The following is a 23338-nucleotide window of genomic DNA, read 5'->3' as shown; positions in this document are numbered from 1 at the left end:
AATACCATTATCCTGGGTTAGAGTCATTCACCCCACTTCTATCTGACTAATATATTTAAAAAAAAAACTTTTATTTTGAAGTAATTAGACTCACAAGAAGTTGCAAAAATAAAGAGGCACCATGTACCCATCACACAGCTTTTTCAATGTACAGTATTACACACAATTAAAGGAGAGTGTCTCAATCTTGACACTTGACATTTGGGATAAAAAGTTCTTTGTTGTGGAGGCTGTCCTGGGGTTGTAAGATGTTTAGCAAAATTCCTAGATACAACTCACGAGATGCTATTAGAAACCTATCACACCCAGATGTGAAAACCAATACAACCTTCCCCAAGTTGTGACAGCCAAAAGTGTCTCTACATGTAGGCAAATGTCCCTGGGGTGCAGAATTCCTGCCCTGCACCTCTCTTTCTTCTCCCACTTGAAAACTACTGAATTAGAGAATCAAGCATTTATCGAGTCCCTATATATGCAAGGCTCTGAGCTAGTGTATGTGAAGTCTTGCTTTTTGTTTGTTTTCTGTACACAGTACTGTTTTTAATGAAACAATGTAAGGTAACTTCTTTCTGAGTGGAATTTTAGAAACAGCCATTTTCCTAGGTATTTGATTCTCAAATGAATTGCTATTTGATCTTTCAAATGCAAAATAATAACATTTTCTGAGGAAAAATTTACATCATATTGTTGAAAATAATTATTTTACTTGACAACATATATCAAATTAGTGTGCCAAGCTTTGAGAAGACTAAACCTAGTTGTCATCTCTTTGGAGGATTGAAAATATGGCTTTGTAATGTGAGGCATAAAACATTTTTTCTAAATATCATGAAAATCATTTTTCAATAGTACATGCATTTTTGTTTTACTTTGGAAATATGTGCTTTCCAAGACTCTGACACGGTTGTTCCTTGGACCCTACCTTGTCTTAGAATATAAATGTTTCAGATCCCCAAGTTTAGTTATTAATTTGGAAGGGTGTACTTCTTTGTTAAATTTGGAAGAAATGTAATTCTTACGTTCTTGTTTATGTTTTATTTTTTTACCTCTGGAAAAAGATATAGTATAACAGTATCTTATATTTCTAAAACAATATGTGGTTTTCTAAATTACTTCATATATATCATTCGATATGATTTTAGGACGTACATGGAACATGGGAGTTGCTCAGTAAGTATTAATTACCCAGGCTATCTTATTTAAATAATTAAAGAAAAATTCTTAAATTTTTCCACTCTAATGAAAATAAACTTTCAATTACAGTCTTATTTATCTTTACATTTTCTGTCACTAGTTGTTATTTTCTATTCATGGCATGTTCATCACAAATTTTAGCACATATTTTGATAATTCTCTCTTAATTTCATAGAAAACACTGATGGCCAACTGTTGACCTCCCCTCTCCACCAAAAAACCCAGAGAAGACACTGTCTTACATATTGAGTTTAAAGTGATTAATGGCAAGTTAATAAGAGGAAACAGGAAACCATTCACTCATCTGCACCATGGGATTTATATCCTTCAAAATAACTTAATTCTGATTTCATTTGGTTTGATACAAGTCCAAGAATACAAGATCATACCATCTGCCTTAGTTTTGATAGTCTTTGTGTGTTTGCCTTTTAGCCTCTTAAAAAAAAATACAACTGAAATGATAGTTTATACACAATATGAAATAGATTCAACCCTGATTTTTAGGAAGGCATATTTTCACCAGTTGTTATGAGCCAAAATGAAATGGGAGTGTCTTATTTCCCTTTGGTTCAAATGGAATAAGGCTTGTGTAGTCTGAGTACTGTGCTTTGTCTGCGCTGCCTTAATTCCAGGCAATTGAATAAAGACCCTCATATGTATATATGTACAACAGCAGGAAACAGCACAGTGAACAGAGATAGTACTGAATGTTCTTGGATTTAGGATAATGGGTATATTAGGGACATTATTTTCCACTGACTACTTTTATTTTTTTAGAGGACTTCTTGAAAGATATTATTTTTGTTACAAATGATGAATGAATTTAAAAAATAATTTTAGATAGGTTAAAATGATTAACCTGAGAAACTAAATTAAAATAGAGGGTTGATTCAAATCAAGATTTCAGGATTATTTTTTTTGATGTAATAAACAATAAAATCCATTCTGGTACATATAAACCATTGATTATGGCATCTAAGGGTTTCTAAAGTTTGAATTTGAATTGATAGTAATCTAGAGGAAATATTTGATCCCAAAATGAAATTTGCACCCTAAAGCAGTAATATACATGCTTTTCAAAATAAACGCCAACCAGTTCTAGTCTTTAGAGACATATTTCATGCGAAAATTGCTGTTTGAAATAGAACACTGATTTTACATTTCAAATTAAAAATATAATGCACCTCCAAAGGTGTTGATTTGTTTCATCTGTTGTAAATCAGGTCTTATTAATAAAGAAGACTTCTCTGATAATATGCTCCATTAAACTGCATTTTCGAATGTGTGGTTAATTCTCATGACTATTACATAAATGGTACTATGTGTGTGTGTATGTTTTTAATACTCAAAACATTCCCAAATGCGTTTTGAAGTAATTGGCAAGGCAGCATCTGTATAAACAAATAGGCTGTATATTCTTAGCAGTATCCAGAGGCAGCCTCTTCCATTAGAGTTGGTTTTATCGAAGGATGATGTATTGGCTGAGACATCAGCCTGTTCCTAATTCTTTGGAAAAGACATTACAGAACTTTTATCATCCACCTTGACCATCTCTGGAGAGCAGACCCTTGATTTTCCCAATACCATCAGCAAAAGTTGGCCTTGTTAAATTTCCATGAGATTAGATGTCCTTTTTCATCAGTTACCAGCCTTTTTTCAGCTTTGTTAATGAAGGAGAGTCTCCTTGCATTGAATATGCTCATTACATACAAATTAGTGTTAAAACAGTGGCTTCCCAACCCCAGGAATGTAAGTGCTAATGAACAGAAAAAGGGTCACCAAGGAAAAATAACTCAGGAGAGCTACATCTCTGCACCAGTGTTTGCAGCACGTGGGAAAAAGTTCTAATATTAATGCCTCTTGTCAGAAAACCCTTACAACCTCTATTAAATCATCTTCTCTATTGAAGGTGCTATAGTTATAAATAGGCTCACAATGAATTCTGGATTCTCTACATGTAAATCATGCCATATACCATTATCTGATATCCTTGAATTAGGTATGCGTGGCCTTGGGGGCAGTAAAGGATAGGTCGATGCAGCCAGCTGTCTCTTTTAGTAATAACTGCTGTACGTTAAAGACTAACAGCCAGACAATAAATAACATTTTCAAATCTGCATCCAGACTTTGAGTGGGAGAGAAATGAATAATGATTTCCTTGTGTTAGATTGGACTTAAGGAAAAGGTCAAACCTTTCAGCAAAAGGAACAACAGCCATACAATCCAGTTAATCACAGACAAAAGTGTGTGTGTGTAAACCTGTAAGCAGGATAATTAACGGGTCTACTTGCTTTTAGCGTATACCATTGTGCCATTTTATTCTTGCAAACTCCGTTTTCTTTCATGTCTATCGCTCATTCCGACTCTCTTTAAAGGAAGGTGAGAGGTTAAGAGATTAAATCCAGTTTAGAACAGGAAGCCGGGAGTAATCGATCTAATATTTGAGAATTGTATTTAAATAAATCAAGGGCATCTTTTCAATACAGACAATGTCTTTGTGTATGGATTACATTGAGTTAGAATTCTATATTTTATAAGTATAGTAAAATATCGGAGGCTATTCGCATATCTTCTATGATCACATAAATATTCCTGGTTTTGACTGCGCTTAGTAGAAAAGCGATATGTGAGAAGTAATGTTCTTAAATTAAAAAAGAAAACAACAGAAACAGGGATAAATTGGTTCTGCGAAAAACCTGCTGTGAGATTTTAATTTTCTTTCTTTATATAGCTCTGTAAAGATCACCTACATCAAAAGATTAAAGTCATATTCATGTTTCTTTTATGAGAAGAAAGATCTGAAGGTCTGCAGTTTATTTGGAAGTAATTTTTGTTTTATTGTTTTTATTTGTGTGATTGTGTGTGTGTATGTGTGTCCAAATTGTGCTTTAATTAGCAATGGTACAGGATCTCAGCTACTCAAATGTATTCTGTTTAACCGCAAATAAACAACTTCAGACTCTTAACTATTTACTTCCCAACCTCCTCTATCTCTGCCTCTGTGTGAACAATACAAGAAAACCTCTGCCTGTACCCCCTTTGAGAGAGAGTTTTTCAGTAGTGATACAAATATTGTTGTTTTTGCTGGCAAGTAATTCACCAGTGGCTCATTTCCTTCAGCTTTTATTTCACAGCAATTGTAAAATAAACCACTCGTAGCACATGCTGTTAATGTCTGGTCCCTGGGGTGTAACTGATGTTCGTGGTATGGGTCATGTGCTAGCTAAAGTGTGCATTAAAAAGGGAGAAATTAATAGTGCTACCACTGATTCGAGCTAAATGGTATTCAATGGGCAATGTCATTTGTTTAATAGTATCATAGCATATTATTTTGTTTGTTTCTTTTAGAGTCTGATTTTAATGCAAAACTAAGCAAAAAAAAAAATCAAAACATAATATAATGAGGTCTTCTGAGGCAGAACTGGCTATATGCTGAAGTTTCATTTTTACATTGTATTTTCATCATTTCATTTTTGACCTTCATTTTATATTTGATGAGATAGTAAAACTAGTGCCATCATCACTAGATTTTATGCTTCTGCAAAAGTTGTTACAAATAATGCTGTTCTTTTGTGCTTCACTATTTGTGTATTCAGGTATGTATTTAAAAAACAAGATAAACTTTTTTTCCTAACTATATATTCCTCTTAGGGATATAAATCACATAATTGGTTTCAAAGATGGGATTTATCTAACATGTTATGTACTAATTTTAACTTAAAATTATTGTATTGAATTTTATTTGGCAATAATTAACAAGTCCATCATAATACAATTTATTTAAAAACATATTTAATGCTTCCTAGATATTGTCACTTTTATGCTGAGAACCTTCTCTCAGGATTGATAGACGGCACATTGTTCACCTTCCCGATAAAGATGTTATCATTCTGAAGAGGTTATTTGAGCACACAAAAGCATGTTTTAACTGCTTGTCAGTATCAAGGTCTGGCCTAGTCAATTTCCTGTTTATACAGAACTGATGGTATTCAAACATTATACCACCGCCAAAGAGTGCAGTGTCTGGCTGCACCAGCATAACTTAGACATGCAACTCCATCGCTCTTCCTAATTTATACCCCTGCCTCTATTAACAGATGTTTAAAATTCTTTTCATAAGACCCTCATATAGAGCAGCTTTTATTAAATACAGCCTATTCTTATTATTTGCAGTAATGTTCTATACAGTCTGAATTAGCAAGTACTGAATTATTGCTTCTAGTGGAAATATAGGGTTAGGTTCCTGCAAGCCTTTGGTCACAACTTTTTTACCAGTTGATCAATATAAAACCTTATTTTGTGTTTGCGCGAATTATTTAATATATATTTAACATATATTTTTGATTCATTAACATTAAATTCATGGCCAATAGTACGATAAGTCATGCCTGAACAAAGCTTATTTAACACATGTATTTTTCTCAGAGGAGAACTGGACAAGCCCATGGCACTGTGCTTGGGAGCCATTTTAAACAGTGGACTCATCATCAAAAATGCACAAAAATGAGAAAACTGGGCACAAAATAGATCGCAAAAAGGACATTTGTTTACAATATGAGAGCTGAAACAAATAGGCAAAAGGTCGCCTTGTTCAACCTGTCGGCAATGTGCGCTTTGTGTGACTCAAACTTTTTGCTGCTCTGCACATGTCTGCAAAAGACTGCTAAAATGTCTCTTGTCGACTTTGAGGTTACAAATAGATTTTAGCAAGTAGGTGTTGAGCAGATATGGAATCCGCAAATAATAAAGATCGACTATATTCATTGACATAGAAAACAGCATAATCAAAGCAATGGATACCATGCCATTTAAAATTGGATTTATCTACTTTTCTACATATAATATTGTATTAGTTTTAGTTATACAACCATATATATGTGTATATATATACATATGTGTGTATATAAATACATATGAACAATTACTGCAATAAATTTATTTAACATCTATCACCACACAGTTAGAAAATTTTTTCTTGTGATGACAACTTTTAAGAATTACTCTCTTACTAATATTTAAATATACCATACAGTATTATTAACTGTAGTCACTGTGCTGTACATCACATCCCCAGGACTTCTTTATCTTATAACTGGAAGTTTATCCCTTTTGATCACCTTCACCTGTATCCATTCCTATGTTTTAAAAATCTGATAGCTATTTCATCTCTTGCTGAATTATCTCTTCCCCTCTCCAAATTTCCTACTCTAACTTTCCTTTCTAGACTTTGTATCTCTCCCCAGCACCAACTCCATGCTCTCTTTGCCTTTTTTTTTCATCGTTTATTGAACAAACTGAAATTCTTCAACAATTCTTTCTACATCCTTTTGGCTATAACCTCTATTGGATTCCCGGCCTCTAGTTTGGTCCTGATATACAGAACGATAGTTACTATTGCCATGCTTCACCGCTAAACCATTGTTTTAGAATGCTATCAAAGTTTTTGCTAGTGTCTTCTAGTACTTTTCAGTCGTCTCCACTGGCACGTCCATGAAACATGAGGCTCTAGCTCTCACTCCAGAAAACTAGAACATTCAACTCATATTGTTCTTGGTATTTCAGAAATGCCAAGAAAAATACATCAATCAAACTTCAACTTTGGATTTCAAAACAGACTTTTGATGCCAGTGAAAGAAACAAGAGCATTGAGAGAGGTTATTTATTTATTTTTTGATACATAAGAGACTATTGGTTGGCTTCCATATTTCGAGGTCCATAGCAGCATTCCCAAACTGGACGCAACCCAAATTCTATTATATTTGTTTATTAGACTCCTACATAGCAAGGAAAATGAATAAATTACATGCAAAAATATGGGTGAAACTCATAATCATACTGTTGAATGGAAGAAGCTAGATATAGTAGTATACATACCGATGATTTCCTTTACATAAATTTAAAAAAAGCAAAACTATGCTAGAAGCGAGAATAATAAACATTGGGTACAGGAGGATGGTGACTGTGAGGGGGTGAGGGTGCAGCTTATATTCTCATTTTTCATCTGAGAGGAGGTTAAATAGATGTGTTCACTGTGAAAAAATACATTTATAATGTGAGCTTTCTTTCTGAATCTATATTTAATAAAATAGTTTTAAATTCACCACGAATGGTGTGGATCTATTTATATAAAATCTACTAGATGGTGCATGAGTAAATTAAAAAATAGATTTAGGCCTATATCTGTTAATTTGTAAGAGTATCCAAATTACATTGTTAAATGAAGGAAGCGAGTTGCAAGACACACACACTATTCTATTTTGGTAAGACGAACAGATGAATAAATTACCTACATGTGTATATATGTTTATATGTATATGAGCAAGGGGAAATGATGGCTAATATACACCAGATGTTCATGTTGGTTATCCCAGTGGGAGCGGAGTTAGAGGTTTGGAGCCTGTGCAGGAGGGGGATGATTAGCATTGCGTTTTACATCTTTTATTATGTTATTTGATTTGTTACAATAAGCATGTTTTTATTTTATAATTTCAAAAACATAAAGAAATGGAAATGTTTTATAAAGACAAAAGTGAGTTGAGGTTGACTTAAATAAAATGCATATGAGAATATGTGGATCCACCAGAGTCAAATATTTCCATCTGCCAAAAGTAAATGAAAATCCCAAGAGCTGTGAAGAAGAAATAAGAGTCAGAGAGAAAGCAAGAGAGTAAGATTCTAGGGGATGAAGAAGCATGACAACAGATAAAGTGTAGTTCAGTATTATTGGTGATAGCACAATGAACCCAAATGTCGCCAGTTTTCACCAGTCTTGTAAAAAGCAAAGCCACATTGACATAAATAACTCATGTTCTTGTCACTTATTATTAATGCAACTTTCGTGCCCCTTGAAAATACCCTCAACTGTTTCTGGGGACCCCACAGTTGCCTCTTAGGAATTCACCAACCCATTGGTTAGCCAGTCACCACTTGGTTCTCACAAACACTAATGGAAAAGACTCCTTTGGCCCTGCCTTGCCTTCTCTCTTTACCACCTGCAGCACAGGCAAAGGCCTGCAGTGCCTCCTCTGCATGTTCTCTCCTTGGTCCTCACATCAGGCCTGGTGCCTAAAGAATAGAACAAAACAAATGTAAGTAAATTTTTAGAAGTCTCCGTATACAGCAACACATGTAAGTAAATGCCCCTGAAGGATCACCGACCACAGCTTACGGATCATCAGAACTGTGCCTGTGGGTCTGGGCTCAGGCAGGTGCCCCTCTGCAGAGATTTGAACAGGATGCTCTCTGTGGGAACCCAAAAGCCACTGGATGGAGTTTCTCGCGCTTTAGCTTTACAACTTAGTCTGTGACCAAGTAGAGCTATTTGCTGATTTTTTTTAACATTTACATTTTTCTAATCACCATGCCCGCAGGGAGGCTCTTTTATAGTTTCCCTATCTATAATATTGTATTATGAAGTCTATGCATCTTCCTGGCCTTCATTCATACGTCCTTTTGGAAACTGTGTAGGCAATGCTGCTTCCTAATTTTTCTCATTCCCAGGCTCTCCCACTTTTATGTGTTGTTTGTTTATTAATTAATTTGTTTCTGAGGTAAAGCTGTTCAAATGTTTGATTAGTTCTAATATGCCTGCTCTTCTCCTTTGAACGAGCATCACCAAAACAGATGATGATGCACATTTGGCACACTTTGGCCATTGCATCCACTTAAAATTAGCCCATTGAGAGTTAAGGAATGGAAGATGTCCTGAGTGCCCCCTGTCACCATCACACTACATGCGAACGTTAGAAGTAGATGAGCACAGTGTATTGTGATTGCCCATTAGCCCAGACGTGCCCGCTCTGGATTGTGAGCTCTCTGAAGGCAGAGTTTGGGTTCTGTCGATTCTGAATCTCTACTACCCAGAGCAGTCTTCGAAACAGGGGGTGCACTAGACACAGGATTAACTCATTAAGTATACTGTGTCTCAAATGATTTGCCACATCTTGAGGCAGTAAAGATGAATAAAACAGAGTATACAACCTCAAGATGCTCACAGTCTAGTAAGGAAAAAAAGACAAACAGTTATAATTGAGTGGGAAAAGTGCTTTACTGAAGACATATAAAATTGTTAAGGAGCAAGCACAAGGGAATGATTGGCCAGACACTTTTAAATGTTTATGATCTGGAATACCCAATATTTAATACTATACCGTGGCTTCTTGCCTATGGGCTAAACCCTCTGCAAAATTCTCAGTCCTTTTTGGAAAAAGGGTCGTATTTTGTCACAAATCTGTAGAACCGATTGGCACAAACCATACTGTTAAATAAATCAATGTCTGTGTGTGCCTCTACGCAGTCTCTATTTTGGCATAAAGACCTTGAATTATTTACTTAGTTTATGCTACAACTTGATTCATTTCATTCTGCATATGTTTTCCAAAAAAAGATGAATGAAATTAAGATTAGTATGCACTTAAGAGCGGTCCTACTTCCACACTGATGTCTTTCAAGCCCATTCTTTCTGGCCTTTTTTTTTTTACTAAAATTATCTGTAAGAACATCTTTTTAAATCTTGCCATCCCAACTATTTTGGTGAAAACAAGGGCAGAAAACAGCATGAACTTCATAGAATGTTCTATTACTAGATTACAAAGCTTTATTACTTCTTAGAATTTAACTATCTTTTAACATGTGAAAATAGTAATCACTAAGCATACGCATGTAAGAAAGTGATATCATCACTGGCAGGGTTGGTAAATTTGCATAATCCGTTTACTCTCTAAGATAGTAAGAGATACCTCTTTCATTCCCAGCTATGCCAGGTCCTAAAATGTAAGGAAAAGAAAATACAATAAATTGTGAGCTTAAGAATCAACTACTAAGATTAATGCTGTATCCCACAAAGTTGTCAAAAACCCAGATGTGTCATATTTGACTTGCATTTTCATTATGTGCACATACTTGGCTTTGAGCAGAAGTGTATGAATTGGATTAATTTTTTATGTGGCCCTCCAGCAGCTCTGTGCAGAACCATATGGGAGACATTTGGTTCTCATCAACTCTCTTTTACCCTTCCTTCCACTCCATTGCTTTAAACGGAACTTTCATTCTCTTTAACTATCTGCAGGTTTTATTCTGTTCAGAGAAGAGCCACTAAAATATTATGACCTCTAAGTGACGGGATGTGAGACAGGGTCTTTCTCCAAAGCTAGCCCGCAGCTGTGCATTGATCGCACGTGTCAGTGGCCTGGTGTAGGCTGTGTGCTGGGGGGCTGGTTAAGATCTGTTGTCTTTCATCTCACTGGGAGGATACTTACAGGATGGTTTGCTTCTCCCTTGTGGTCTATAAGGAAGTGAGAGGATTCAGTTTTCAGCCCTGTTATTATGGTGATTTTTGTTAAGCTTGAAATTCACTTTTCAAAGGGAGTGGATGTTTTACAAGGGGAATGGTTGAGAGGAGATTTTCTGAGATTTAACTTCAATGATCACCCTTTATAATAATATCAAGGCTTCCCTGTAAAGATTTCAGACACATCAGCATTATTTGCTAACCACTCTTGAGGGGAGGGATGTGGCAAATATCACTGACTTTCTATAAGGAAGGAACCCGAAGACTGGGAAGTTGATAGAATGCCAGCCAGCATTTGAACTTAATGTTTTCTTACTACTAAATATCTTTCTCCCTTCATTGTCTGGCTCATTTGGTTTCCTTCATTTCTCTGGGCAGAGAAAACACCGAAAGAAATAATACGAAAGCTATCTCTCTGTGCATTGTAAATGCATGCATTGTGTTGAACACCTGAGCCCAGGGCATCACTTATAATCATGAGGTCAATTATCAGTTGACACAAGAATTTGAAATAATCTAGCACTGGAGGCATTTTACACTAGATAGAAGCGGAGTCTGTGATGTGAATGGAATTTTAATTCCAGTCAACATTTAGTTGTTTGAAAAATGATGTATGAGTAAATGATTACTTAAAAGATAGCTGCTACTTAAAGTGACTTATGTAACATGGGTGAATTCTATCAAAAGACAGCTTCCCTTATAATGAAGTAAAAGTGCTATATGAAGTTAATTGTCACTTAATATTTTTATTTCACATTCCTGCTCAGCATATTAAGTAGCAGACACTTTCATACAATACAGTTAATCCCTTGATGGAACTTGAGAGCAGGCTAGAAAGTTCTTTTCAATTTTTTAAAGTCCATATCTTGCTCAGGTTTAACATTTATTCGTGATGACACCTCATCCCTTTCCTTCCTATTTAAATGCCAGAGGTTAAAATTTCTTATGGAAATTCTACTTAACAGAAAGCTTTATTTTGCATAATTATAATCTGGCTCAACCTCAATTCATCCAACATTTATTATAATATTTAAAGGTCTCAGAAATACCTCTGAGATGTTTTTTCCTTTTTTTTTTGAAACAAATGAAACAATTTTCATAAGTAGTATGCCCCAGTTTCCTCTCTCTCTCTTTCCCTCTCCCTCCCTCCTCTCTCTCTGTCTCTCTGTCTCTCTCTCTCATAGCAACACTGGGCAACTCTTCTCTGATTAGCTAGGTTCTCATTCAACATTTCTCTTCAGCCTTGACCTAACCTAAGCCTCTTTCAGACTTACTGCCATCCGTCTATGACTTTATTCAGAACCCTTGGGCTGAAGCCTGAATATATTTAATAATCTACAATGTAGTAATTTATTATTAGTAATTCTACTTCTTGTCGCTATCCATTAAACAGCATGATGTCTAGTCACACAATCTGGTTAAATGAAAATTTGAACATTTATATAGTTACAGTTTATAGCAAAGCTAATGTAACTGACATGTTTTGAATTATGGTTCTGGACAATTATATATTTCTTGTAATGTAATTGCTAACTGACCAGAGTCATCTTAGAGCCTGGAAATATGAGAATGTTAATTAAAACTGAAAATATTAAAGGGCCAGAGTATTTTTTTTTTTTGTATCTAGGTATTCAAGGATAGATAATTTGATTAAATAAAAAGATGTTAAGTTTTCGCAACTTAAGAATGATCTTGAAAGTTGCCGCATCACTAAGATATGTCTGACACAATAGCTAAATGTTGTTAGGGTTTGTGACTCCTTTTATTAAAACATTTTATTTCCATTCCAACTTCTGTAAGAAAAAAAATGCTGTTCTCCGCGAATTTTTGAAAAAATAATCACTGCTATCCCATCAGTAACACAATTGGTGCCTAAGAACATCAAATGGTAAATCCAGGCATATTAATTACATCATTAAAGTAGCATTTGGCGCCCTGCTGAGATACATTACAATAACAATAACCTTTGTGTTAATAGGATTCACCAGCAGCGTGTAATGCAGAAGTTGCATACAATGAAGATATCCCATTCAACTACCTCATGGCATAAATCAATATAGTCAGAGCAACAAAGAGTGAGTATTTCCATAAAAATGACATTAGACTATTTGTGTGTGCGTGCATGCCTGTGTGAGTGTGTCTCTGTGTGGAATGCCACAATTTAAAAGCCAGATAAACTGCTCGAGAGAAAGCAGAGTTGCTTGGTTACATCTGCTGAAAACAATCTGTGCTGTGTATGAGAACTCATGTCAGCCCAGTAATTACCACAACTGAGATAAAGCCTGTGCTAAATGTCACCTGCCGCTGACAAGCACAGGAAGCCAAGCACCGCTAAATGAGTCAGTTACTCTGAGAGTGCTTAGCTCTACTTGCAGGCTAAACACATTTGTCTCGCATTTAAAAGGAAAAAGTATATACGTTAAAAGAAAAAAAATCAGAAACACATTCATAATGCAAACCTCACCCCAAATCCTCACTGCCCACTCGGAAGTACATTAGGTAAGAAGGCTAACAGATGCAATCAGGGCGAAGAAGAAAGATTGGAGCATTAATGAGCATTTCTGTGAGTTGGACAGAGCTTTCCACCTTCTACCACAAATTGGTCATTTAGTCAGTGCAATGCAATTTCCCATCATCTAAAATGATCCCCCAAAGAGAGCTGAAGTATATATTGACAACAACAAACCAATAACACACCAAAACAGTTTGCCCGTGTCTGCATATAAAGCCCATGCACACAATGGTTTTTTTTTTTTTTTAAATCTTAAATGCCAGGGGGTTTACTGGTGTTTTAATAAATATTTCTGACAAAAGCAGAGTTAATAATGTTGGTGTGAAGAAAATGCCCTCTCTCCTACTCATTTTCTTTCATCACCCCTTTAAAAATCATTCTCTCCCATGATAATTTTATTTCAGCTGTTTCGTAATGTGATGTGATTACTAAAAGACTCTCCAGTCACCTGATCACCTAATGCTTTCCAAGCACTTAAATTAAAACCTCTAGTTCCCAGGCAGAAGATCTGGAGTGCAGTAAGCACCAAGACCCAGAGGGAAATTATATAGCCAGAACAGCTTATTCAGCAACCAGAAGGGTGGTGGTGGGAGGTGATATCACGATGATGATATGAACCTCAAAAGAGGCCTTAATGACCATCTCATTACCTTTATGAATGTACCAAATTTCAGAGTCTGACTATCAGTCTTTGGCCTCAGGAATCTTATTTTTAGAATACTGCAAGTAAATTCAACTTTTGGGGTACAATCTCATGAAGTAAGCTCACAATCAGTTGGAAAATGAATATTTACAATAATACATTAATTCTAGAGCCTGAGACTAACTGAAAGTAGACTCTCTGAGTAGCCAAATCATTGTTAGATGTTTCCTGATGAGAATAGAACCAGAATCAGGGGAGTTTGATGAATTTGAAAGTTTAATTTCTTCCTTCTCACCATTGGGATGGGCTTGCCAATGGGATGGGAATATGGATATCTGTTGACTTTAGCTACAGCATCCTTTTTCACATTAAGGATGTGCTTGCCCTTGGGACCAAACTTGCAGCCTATCAATAATCTATGATTTATTGAATTCTTATTATGTAATAGATAACTGTTCAAAATGATTTCCATGCTTTGTCTTCTTTATTTATCAAAAAATTTGTGGAGGTAAATATTGTAATTAACTCAATTTTACAAGTAAACTCATCTAAGGTCACACAATCCAAGGAACATTTGTTTCATCTGTCACCAACCACTTGTCAATTGGCCCGCACCAAGACCATTCATTTTAGACGAATTGAAAAGTTATTATGGCAATGTAAAAAGTAAAAGTAAATCATAGTTAAAACATTAGTAGTATTTTTTTTTTTTTATAATTTAGAGTAACAGTGGGCAAACTGTGGTCCAAGCCCAAATATAATCTTTCATCTGCTTTTGCATGACCCATGCTAAGAATGGCTTTTATGTTTTTAAATGGTTGCAAGAAAAAAGAGAAAAAAAATACTACTTTGTGATACACGAAAATTATGGGAAATTAAAATTTCAGTTCCTGTAAATAAAGCTTTATTGAGACATAGCCACATGCATTAATTTCGGCTGTTTTTGTGCTACAGTGGCAGAACTGAGTAGATGCCACAGAAGCCACATGATCCGCAGAGCCTAAGTAAATTCTATGGCCCTTTATAGAAAATACTTCTTGATCTTGATTTAGAGGGATGATCACAGTTTGTCCATTGGACTTGATGATGGTGTACTTAAGCTTTGGGTCATGTTTAACATTTAGAATTATTTATATTTTATTTCTGCTAAATCAGAAAGCCTAATTTGTAAGAGGTCATTTAAATAGTATGAAGTGTTCGATAGTTGATCAAACATGGACTCGGGAATGAAAGGATGAATTCTTACTGAAAACAACCTCCAGAACTCTCTCAGGTGCTGTCACAGGAGCATATACAAAAGTTGGAAGGTTGACCATTTCTCTGTGGAGATCTACTGGGTGGGCATCTACTCTTCACTTTGGATGCATTAATCTCTGCAACGTGTTTCATGACATTCTGGATCATTGTTTGGATGTGATTTAAAAATGTGGCTCTATGGAAAACAGTATGGAGGTTTCTCAAAAAACTACAAAATTGATCTACCATATGATCCAGCAATCCCTCTATTGAAAACAAATATCTGAAAAGACATTTGCACACGGATGTTCATAGCAGCATTATTCACAGTGGCCAGGACATGGAAGCAACTGAAGTGTCCTACGATAGATGATTGGCTAAAGAAGCTGTGGTGCATATACACAATGGACTATTACTCAGCCATATGAAGAGATGAAATACCGCCATTTGCAACGACATGGATGGACTTCGAGATAATCATGCTAAGTGAAATAAGCCAGACAGAAAAAGTTGAAAACCACATGATATCACTTACATGTGGGATATAAACCTAAAAGCAATAAACAAACAGGACAAACAAACAGAGATTCATGGACATGGACAATAGCCGAGTGGTTACCAGAGGGTAGGGAGGAGGGGGTAGGGAGGAGGTAGACGGGATAAAAGGTGTCAAATATGTGGTGACATTAAAGAATTAAAAATAAATAAATTGATGAAAAAGAGAAAAAAATGTGACCCAGAATTCTTCATAAATTTATTTTTCTAGTGAATGAAAAAGTAATCAAATGCGAAAAGTTAGGCTCTAGAGGATGAAGCCGTTTGCAGCCCTTTTGCGTCTACACAGAAAAAAAATCCTAGCATTTTTCTCAAAGATATTAAAAGTTATGCATTTTTAGGCCCTGAAATGTAGTTCAGCCCATGCAATATACTTAATAGATTGTTGAGATCTGCTTCTTGAGCAAGCTGCTTATCATAATGGAAATGGTCTTTACTGACATTATCAATTACATGAAGAAATGTTATACATCCCTTATTTCAAAAATTCACGTTAGAATCTTTTCTTCAACTGTCAGAGAAAAGTTCACTCAACTTTATTGAGAAAAACAGTATTATATACATGGCTTAATCCTTTACTTGTCTAAAAGCATATATACTTGGTGACTGTAGTGTCGTATTAATAAGTTTTGCTATTTCCTTAAACAATTAAATCAGGAGGCTTATTGTTTTATTTTTAAAAATTTTTTCAGGCTTATTGTTTTAAAATTTAATATATGTTTTAATTAAATAGGTAATAGACAAATATTTTAAAAATATTTTAAATATTTTAATATTATTTAAAAAATACTAAAACATTAGAAATAAATTTAAAGTACCCCTTAACTACCACCCACATTTTTATTTTCTTCTCTAGAAGCAACAATTTTATCAGCTCAATGTATAATTTTCTCAACTTTTTATATGAATTAGCATATAGAAATTTTTTTTGTTTTGTGTATGATTTAACGTAAATATTATAATACTACATGTGTTCTTTGGTAGCTTACTCTTTTACTCAACAGCACATCTACTATTTAATGATACCAAACATGTCCTGTATATATTAATTCTCCTATTGAAAAAACATTTCTTGCTATTGCAAAACATCCCTGCATAAATATTTTTGTTTATATCCCTTTGTGTGTATGAATCAGTGTTTCACTAGATTCAAAAAGTAGATTTTCAGGAAATTTACACACTTTCAATTTCAATGCAAACTATTAAATTGGCCTTCAAAATGTTGCACATACTTATTTATATTATTGTGAGAATGATGTGAGGATCACCATTCCCCACGCCCTTAACAGCATTTTAATTTTCGCAAAGTAGTGGGTGATAAATTGTATCCTGTTGTTATATCTTATTTTTAAGGAGATTAAGCATCTTTCATATGCTTTATTAATCATTTAATTTTTTTCTCTCCTCTGAATTGATTGCTTGTATCTTTTCCCCATTTTTCTGTTGCGCTCATTATTCTTTACTTATGCACTTTATATTCTTTTCATATTTTGAATAGAAAATATTATTTTCCCTGGCTACCACTTCCCTTAACACGAATGGTAGCATCTCATGTCAAACAGGGGTTTTAATTTTGTTATCAAATGTATTAGTCTTTTTGCATTTGTTTTTGCCATGCTTCTTGTTTAAGAACTTTCTAAGACATGTAAAAGTATATTATCTTTTTAATATGATTTTTAAATGTTTGAGTAGAATTTATTCTTGTAATGGTATGAGATAGAGACCTAACAATTTTTTCCATATTATTAGCAGATTGCCCCTGTAAAATTTATCTAGTATTTCTTCTTTTCCACTGATTTGAAGCAGTACTCTTATTAGACCTTAAATTTCCATATGTACATAAAAATTTCAGGGCCTATCTTCTATTCCATTCATTCACTTGCTATTAACCTGATATTTAAATTCCTATATCTTTATATTTATTTTTAGTGTTTGGTTGTGTGAGTCCCCGCCATTATTTTATTTTTCAAAATTGTCCTGCCAATTCTTGTATATTTCTTTGTATGATTATAAAATTAGCTTACTAAAGTCAATGGAAAGACACGAAAATTTTATTGTGATTTATTTGGATTGAAAGATTAAATTTAATAAGAATTTAAATATTTTTATATCAGTGATTTTTCTTCTAAAAATATTGTAGATCTCACCATTTATTCAGATTTTATGTCATTCAGTAAAATTTTGTGGTCTTCCTCATAAAAAGTCCATACATTTTATATTTATTCAAATATATTTTAGTTTTTTATTCTATACAGAACAAAATATTTTCTACTACATTTTTGTTTCTGCATATTGCTAATATAAGTACAAATTCGGCTTTTCATGGCAAGACGATGTCCATATGGGATGATCAGTTTGAGCTTTAGGAAGAGATATGGACATTGGCTTGTCTAGTTGGATGCTCCCACCCAAAACTTTGACTCATAAGGGAATGATTCAAATATTTAAGGATTGAGTTGGTAAAGGAAGCACCAAGTTCAAGTGACTATGGTGTTGTATGTCAAGTGGCGGCTCTGCCAGATGCATTACTGTGATTATTTTGTATGTTATCTTGGCTATATTCCACCATCTTGCCTTCCTTGGACACTACATTGCCTGACTTCTAATCTGTCTGTATTTTCCAAGATTCCCATTGGTCCCATGACCTACCCGTTGCCCTTATAACAAATTCTTTTTCTATTTAAATTAACCAGTTTGTTCTCTCTCTTGCAAACAAGCACACTAGGTAGATAGATTTTGGCACAAAGGAATGGGTTTCAGGTGAAAGTCCCTCAGGAAAATGAGGCTATAGAGAATCTGAGATTGTTTATCTGTTCTGAGTTTGGTAAAGATCATGAAAATACCACTAACATCCAGTGATGACACTCTGAAAGCTCTCTCGCAGTAGTGGCCAAGAACTTAATTAAATTATCATCAGCAGTCACTTTGACCACAGTGCTGATTGAGGTCAGGGTTTGGAGGGACCATGTTGCTGTTGCCACATAACACTAGAAAAGGCAAGTGAAATTCAAGGAACGTAGAACAAAATAGCTAGTTCTAATAATGCTGCACAGCTTAAAGCAAGAATAATCAAATTCAAATCCGTAAATTCCTGTCACAAAGGGGGAACTGAAAACAAGAAATTTCCCATGACTGTGAGCAGAGACTTCATATTTTTTAAGTTACAGAGCTAAAGTGGCTAACCTAAATAAAACTAAATATTTGGTGCAGCACGTTGCTGAAGTACATTGTTATTTGAATCCAAACCCTCACCAGGTAATTTTTGTGAATGTTAGGGTATTGATTATGTAAGAGTAGTCCTTGACAATTTAGATGGGGATCAATTAGAACAATTGAAGGACTCTCCTCCACTGAGCCTCATTGATTACTTAAGCGCATCTCTCCCCTTGGTTGATGAGGGATAGCCTCCCTTGCTTGAAGATACTATACCCTTTCATACATGGGAGTTACCTTGCCAAAAAGAGTTCCATTCCTCTTTTGCCTGTTTCTCTCCAGACAACCAGACAGGTCCCAACAGGATCCAAACGGCCAATTGGAAAATCAAATTTGGGGAGAAGTGAGAGACTAACAAAACAAAAGAATTGCACAACTTTGGTAATTTATGTGAACAGAATTGAAGGAATATATGAGAATGAATTCTGAAGTTTCAGAAGAAGAGAGAAACAACATTTTAGATCAGGTAGAATTTAACAATGTACACATACACATACCAGAGTTCTGACTCATTAGCTAGCCCACGGAGCCGTTTGCTGTGCTGCTGATAGAACACTGGACTCAGTGGTGCCCCATGTTAAAGGAAATTGTCAGAAATTAATTTGTGTGAGACAAAAATTAAAAAATACAGATCATATTATTTAGCCATGGTTAAAATTCTAATTGAAACCTTTGACCACATATTTCAAGGATACTTAATAAAAAAACATTTAGTGAGGTTATTGACACAAGTGCTTTTGGGAGTGGAAAAGCCATTACTTTGGTTAAGGGAGAAATTTAGAGATTATTTATTTACTAACCATTCATTATAAAACTTAAATTCAATCCACTATTCTTTTTCTAGCCAATACAAAGTTGAACTTTTATACATTTTTACTAAAAAGAGAAACATTTTTCTGTGATATTTGGAAACCATTTTAAGGCTTACTTTCCAAGGACTGCTCAGTTATTAATTTATAAATAATTTGTTTGTTATGTAAAACTACACTTGTTAAAATGTGTGTCGCTAAGAATTATGTTTCTTCATTTCTCTATCAGAGTAGACTAAATTTGCTTCTTACTTTGTGAAAATTAACCCACTAAATATGACCTTCCTGACCTGTGATAATTAATTGAATCCGTATATGCTACCAATGTATGCTTTTATTTTTTAAAATAAAATTGACACATGACTAATAGTTTACCTTTATAACACCATGTAAAATTTTGTTCTTCTACTTTGATATATTGTGGAAGAAAGAAGTATTGGTGTGCATTTAACATGTATCATTTGCTCCCCACTGAGTAGGCCTTATAACATTTCCCCTACCAAAGCCTTGAAAAGTACATAGGTAATGACAGCACCAGCATCTTTGCAAAGAGATGTGTTGGCTCTTCTCTCTATTATGGGAATTCTGGTGGGAACACTGCAATTTAGATGGGCTCCATGATTTTGATGGAAAGGGAATACCCAGGGGATGGCAAAGGCCAAGAAGCAGTTTAGTGAAAGCTAAGTTAATAGCTCAACTATTAAAAGCAAAGAGAGCCAGTTAATCCAATCTGGTAAATGGAATAATCTAAACCACATGAATCTTAACTGATTATGGGAAACCTAGATGGAAACAAACAATAAAATAGCTGCCGTGCTCTACTATTCAGACTTTCAGATTATGTAAGGCATATTTGGGGCATGTGTCTACCTCCAAAAGATCCAATCGAACCCCAAACTGATCTTGTGAATATTTGTCTAGTTCACGGATATAGAGTAGGAATTAATTCTGCAGTAGATGCTTTTGGTTCCTTGTGTCACATTCTCTTGGTCCATCTCTTTTTAGTTAAATTTTTTTTTAATTTCTTTTTCTGTCTTCTCTCTTCCTAGGAGAATGGGTGTGATGTAGTGTTACTTAGTTAATGGATGAGATCTAGTCGATAATTGAAGGAGTTGGCCTTTTCTAAAGTTTGTACAGTTATAAAGAGAGAAGGCAATGTATTGGGACACAAACGCAGGAGGCAGATAGATTTGTTGGAGAGATCTTGTGGAAGTTCACTTCTGATTGCTTCTCCTCTCTCTGAAATAGGAAATAAGTTCATCAGGTGAGAGAAGGATAAGGGAGGAGAATTTTTAAATTTGAGTATAGAGGAGACTACATAGAATCATCTAGGTAAGTGGGAGAGTGAAAATGGTCTGAGGAAAAAGAATAAAATTGCTAGGCAGCATTATGGGCCCATTTAAAATGATCAGCATGGTTGCGATAGTGATACCTGTGTGTGTGTGTATGTGTGTGTGTTTTTAATCTCATTCAACTACTTTGGTGCAAATGTGAAGTAGGCAGAAAATGAAACTTAACTAAGGTTTTGATTTAGCCAAGGGAATAAGCTAAAGCATGAGAGAAACTAAAGAATTGCGGGTATATACGTGGAAGGATTTTAATGACTGATCAGAGTAAGCTGAATGCCTAGAGAAATGAAGACATGCAGGAGTGAGGGAAAAGGAAAAGGCTGTGGAAGCAATGAATTGTGAATAATGATGGAGATAAAGGATTGTTGTGTGTGGAGTAATATGTGTGTGACTTGAAAAGATAGGAAAGGTCAGAGAGCAAGAAGACTAAAATCAGATTTTGGAGGAAGGGACTTAGTATTTGGTAAGAAGTTTTAGGGTAGGGTCGTGAGAATGAATAATCAAGGTAGGTTGTAGGGCAGTATCATTGAATGAGAATAAATAAGGCATTAGGAAGTCAGAGATTGACAGGCTCACATTAGTTTGTTGCAAGCACCAGTAATTATAACCAAGGTGACTATATAATTTATTGCCAAAGTTGGAACACCTTTGAGAGTAAAATGTGGATCTATTCAAAATTACCACAGGACAACAAGTGATACTGGAATCGTAGTTATGTAATGGAGAGAGTGCCAGTAAGCAGTTGATAAAATCTTTAGGTAATAAGAAGAGTGACCTTGGGGTTATCAATAGAATGAAGGACAGTGGATAGGCTGATGGAATGAGTTTTAAGTAGGTGTTTTTTTGGCTACTGACATGAACAGTGATAAAGTAATCGAAGAGTAAAATGGTGGAAAGGATTTGGTGTTGAGGTATAAAAGTAGTTTGGTAGGAACCGGCTGAAATCTGGGGCTCCAATCAAAACTTGACTTTTGATTTTGAAAGTGTGAAATCTGAAAAGATGCAGCACACATTCTCTACCCTCTTGCTCTGCTGGGGGTAGCCTGTGTCCACTAACCATTATCATCTTTCCCTACACTAGATGCTTCAAAGGCTCATAGGACGCATATATCCGACATAAGGGGAAAGAAGCAGAACAAGGAATGATCTAATGTGTAGACCTCATAGAAAAGAAATGAGAATAATCTTTCTTGGGTCAAGGACTTGCCCTAAGGTTTTAACCCGCTGTGGTTTAAGATTTTTTATTTCTACTTTGTTCAGATGTATTTCAAAAAAGGTTAAAAGGTATTCATTTAATTGCCTGTGTGGATGTTCAGGCAGACATTAGAGAAAATATTGGAAAATTAGATGAAAATGTGGTTTGTTAATAGTTCATCTTCAAGACTTAAATGAAGACATGAAAAGAAAATGAAAATGGGCAAAAATAATAGACAGAGCACATATCTTACCAACTTGGTTTTATATAACTCGTTATAACAATTAGCTTTCAGGAACCGAAGCTAGCACATAACTGGCTTCCTTTGTCTTTCCTGTTATTAACCATGCTGAAGTACTGGGGTAGGCAAAATTTCCAGATGCACTGTGGGACGTGCCTTGCCATTTTGAAGAACAGCTTAGCCGATGTTATTGTTTGACTCAGAAGGAGACCTCATTTTTTCTGAGGGGAAAAAAAGAACCTAGTGCTGATAATGTACCAGGAATCTTGAAGCAAAACTCTTTTTAGTATGTAAATAAGTGAAAATCGTTCACTCTTTGTCACTCTGTTTCTCTCCACCTTTCATATCACCGCATGAGGTTCCAGACATACATTTAACTACTGAAGTAACTCGAGCTACAAATAAGTGTACTTGAAAAAAAACCTCTATGTCTGTGAAAAACAGCTTCAAATAGAATATTAATACATTTATTTAAATTTAAAATCCGTTTTAGGTTTTGAAAAGCCTCAAGTTTAGCTACTTTTTGCTCTGTGACAGTGTTTTTATGTTCAAGTCAAATGAAAGAATTGTTCTCTTTGGTCTCTTTGTTTTGAAGAGTAAAGTAGGTAAAGAAATGAGGTTTGGGAGATGATGTGTAAGACATTTTTTTTTTCTTCGAGCATATTTAACTCCTTAGTAAGTGGTATGATAAACACATATCAAAGGCCATTTTGAAACATCGATGTCCCCTACTTTGCTTGGATAACCCCTAGTTATCCTTCAAAACTCAGGCAGTTGTCATTTCTTTCAGAGGTCCTCTTGAAGGCCCACAAATAGATGCTTTTCCTGTTGTAGCCCTTCATGTTTTCCTCTACCACAGCACTCATCACATTATATTGAAATTAAGGTTCTAATTCATTTTTATATACTCGGTGTTATCCATTATAGGTAGCCTAAAAGGAACGTTCAATAAATGTTGGTTTAATTAAAATATACAGAAAGGTTCTTTCACTATTTCTCCTATTGTGTATACATAAGTCCTTTTTGTCTCAGAGAAGCAGTTACATATTGCAATGAACCTTCCAGAAGTGTTCTGCTTACAATCAGAAGGCAGTTTAAGTGT

General features: G+C 35.0%; 1 long non-coding RNA gene across 1 annotated transcript in view; it reads left to right on the top strand.

Annotated features, from left to right (window-relative positions):
* The window catches only part of LOC120590899 (uncharacterized), a 561246-nt gene that overhangs the window by 27949 nt on the left and 509959 nt on the right, over positions 1–23338 (top strand). The window contains exon 2 of the long non-coding RNA XR_005649803.1: positions 12462–12558. This is a non-coding gene — a long non-coding RNA (uncharacterized LOC120590899). The remainder of the gene's footprint in view (positions 1–12461; positions 12559–23338) is intronic.

This window comes from Pteropus medius, unplaced genomic scaffold (assembly GCF_902729225.1).
Source record: "Pteropus medius unplaced genomic scaffold, Ma_sr-lr_union100, whole genome shotgun sequence".
In the NCBI taxonomy this organism is placed as follows: domain Eukaryota; kingdom Metazoa; phylum Chordata; class Mammalia; order Chiroptera; family Pteropodidae; genus Pteropus; species Pteropus medius.
The sequence above is the reverse complement of the archived record's forward strand: the minus strand, read 5'-3'. Positions and strand labels throughout refer to the sequence as shown.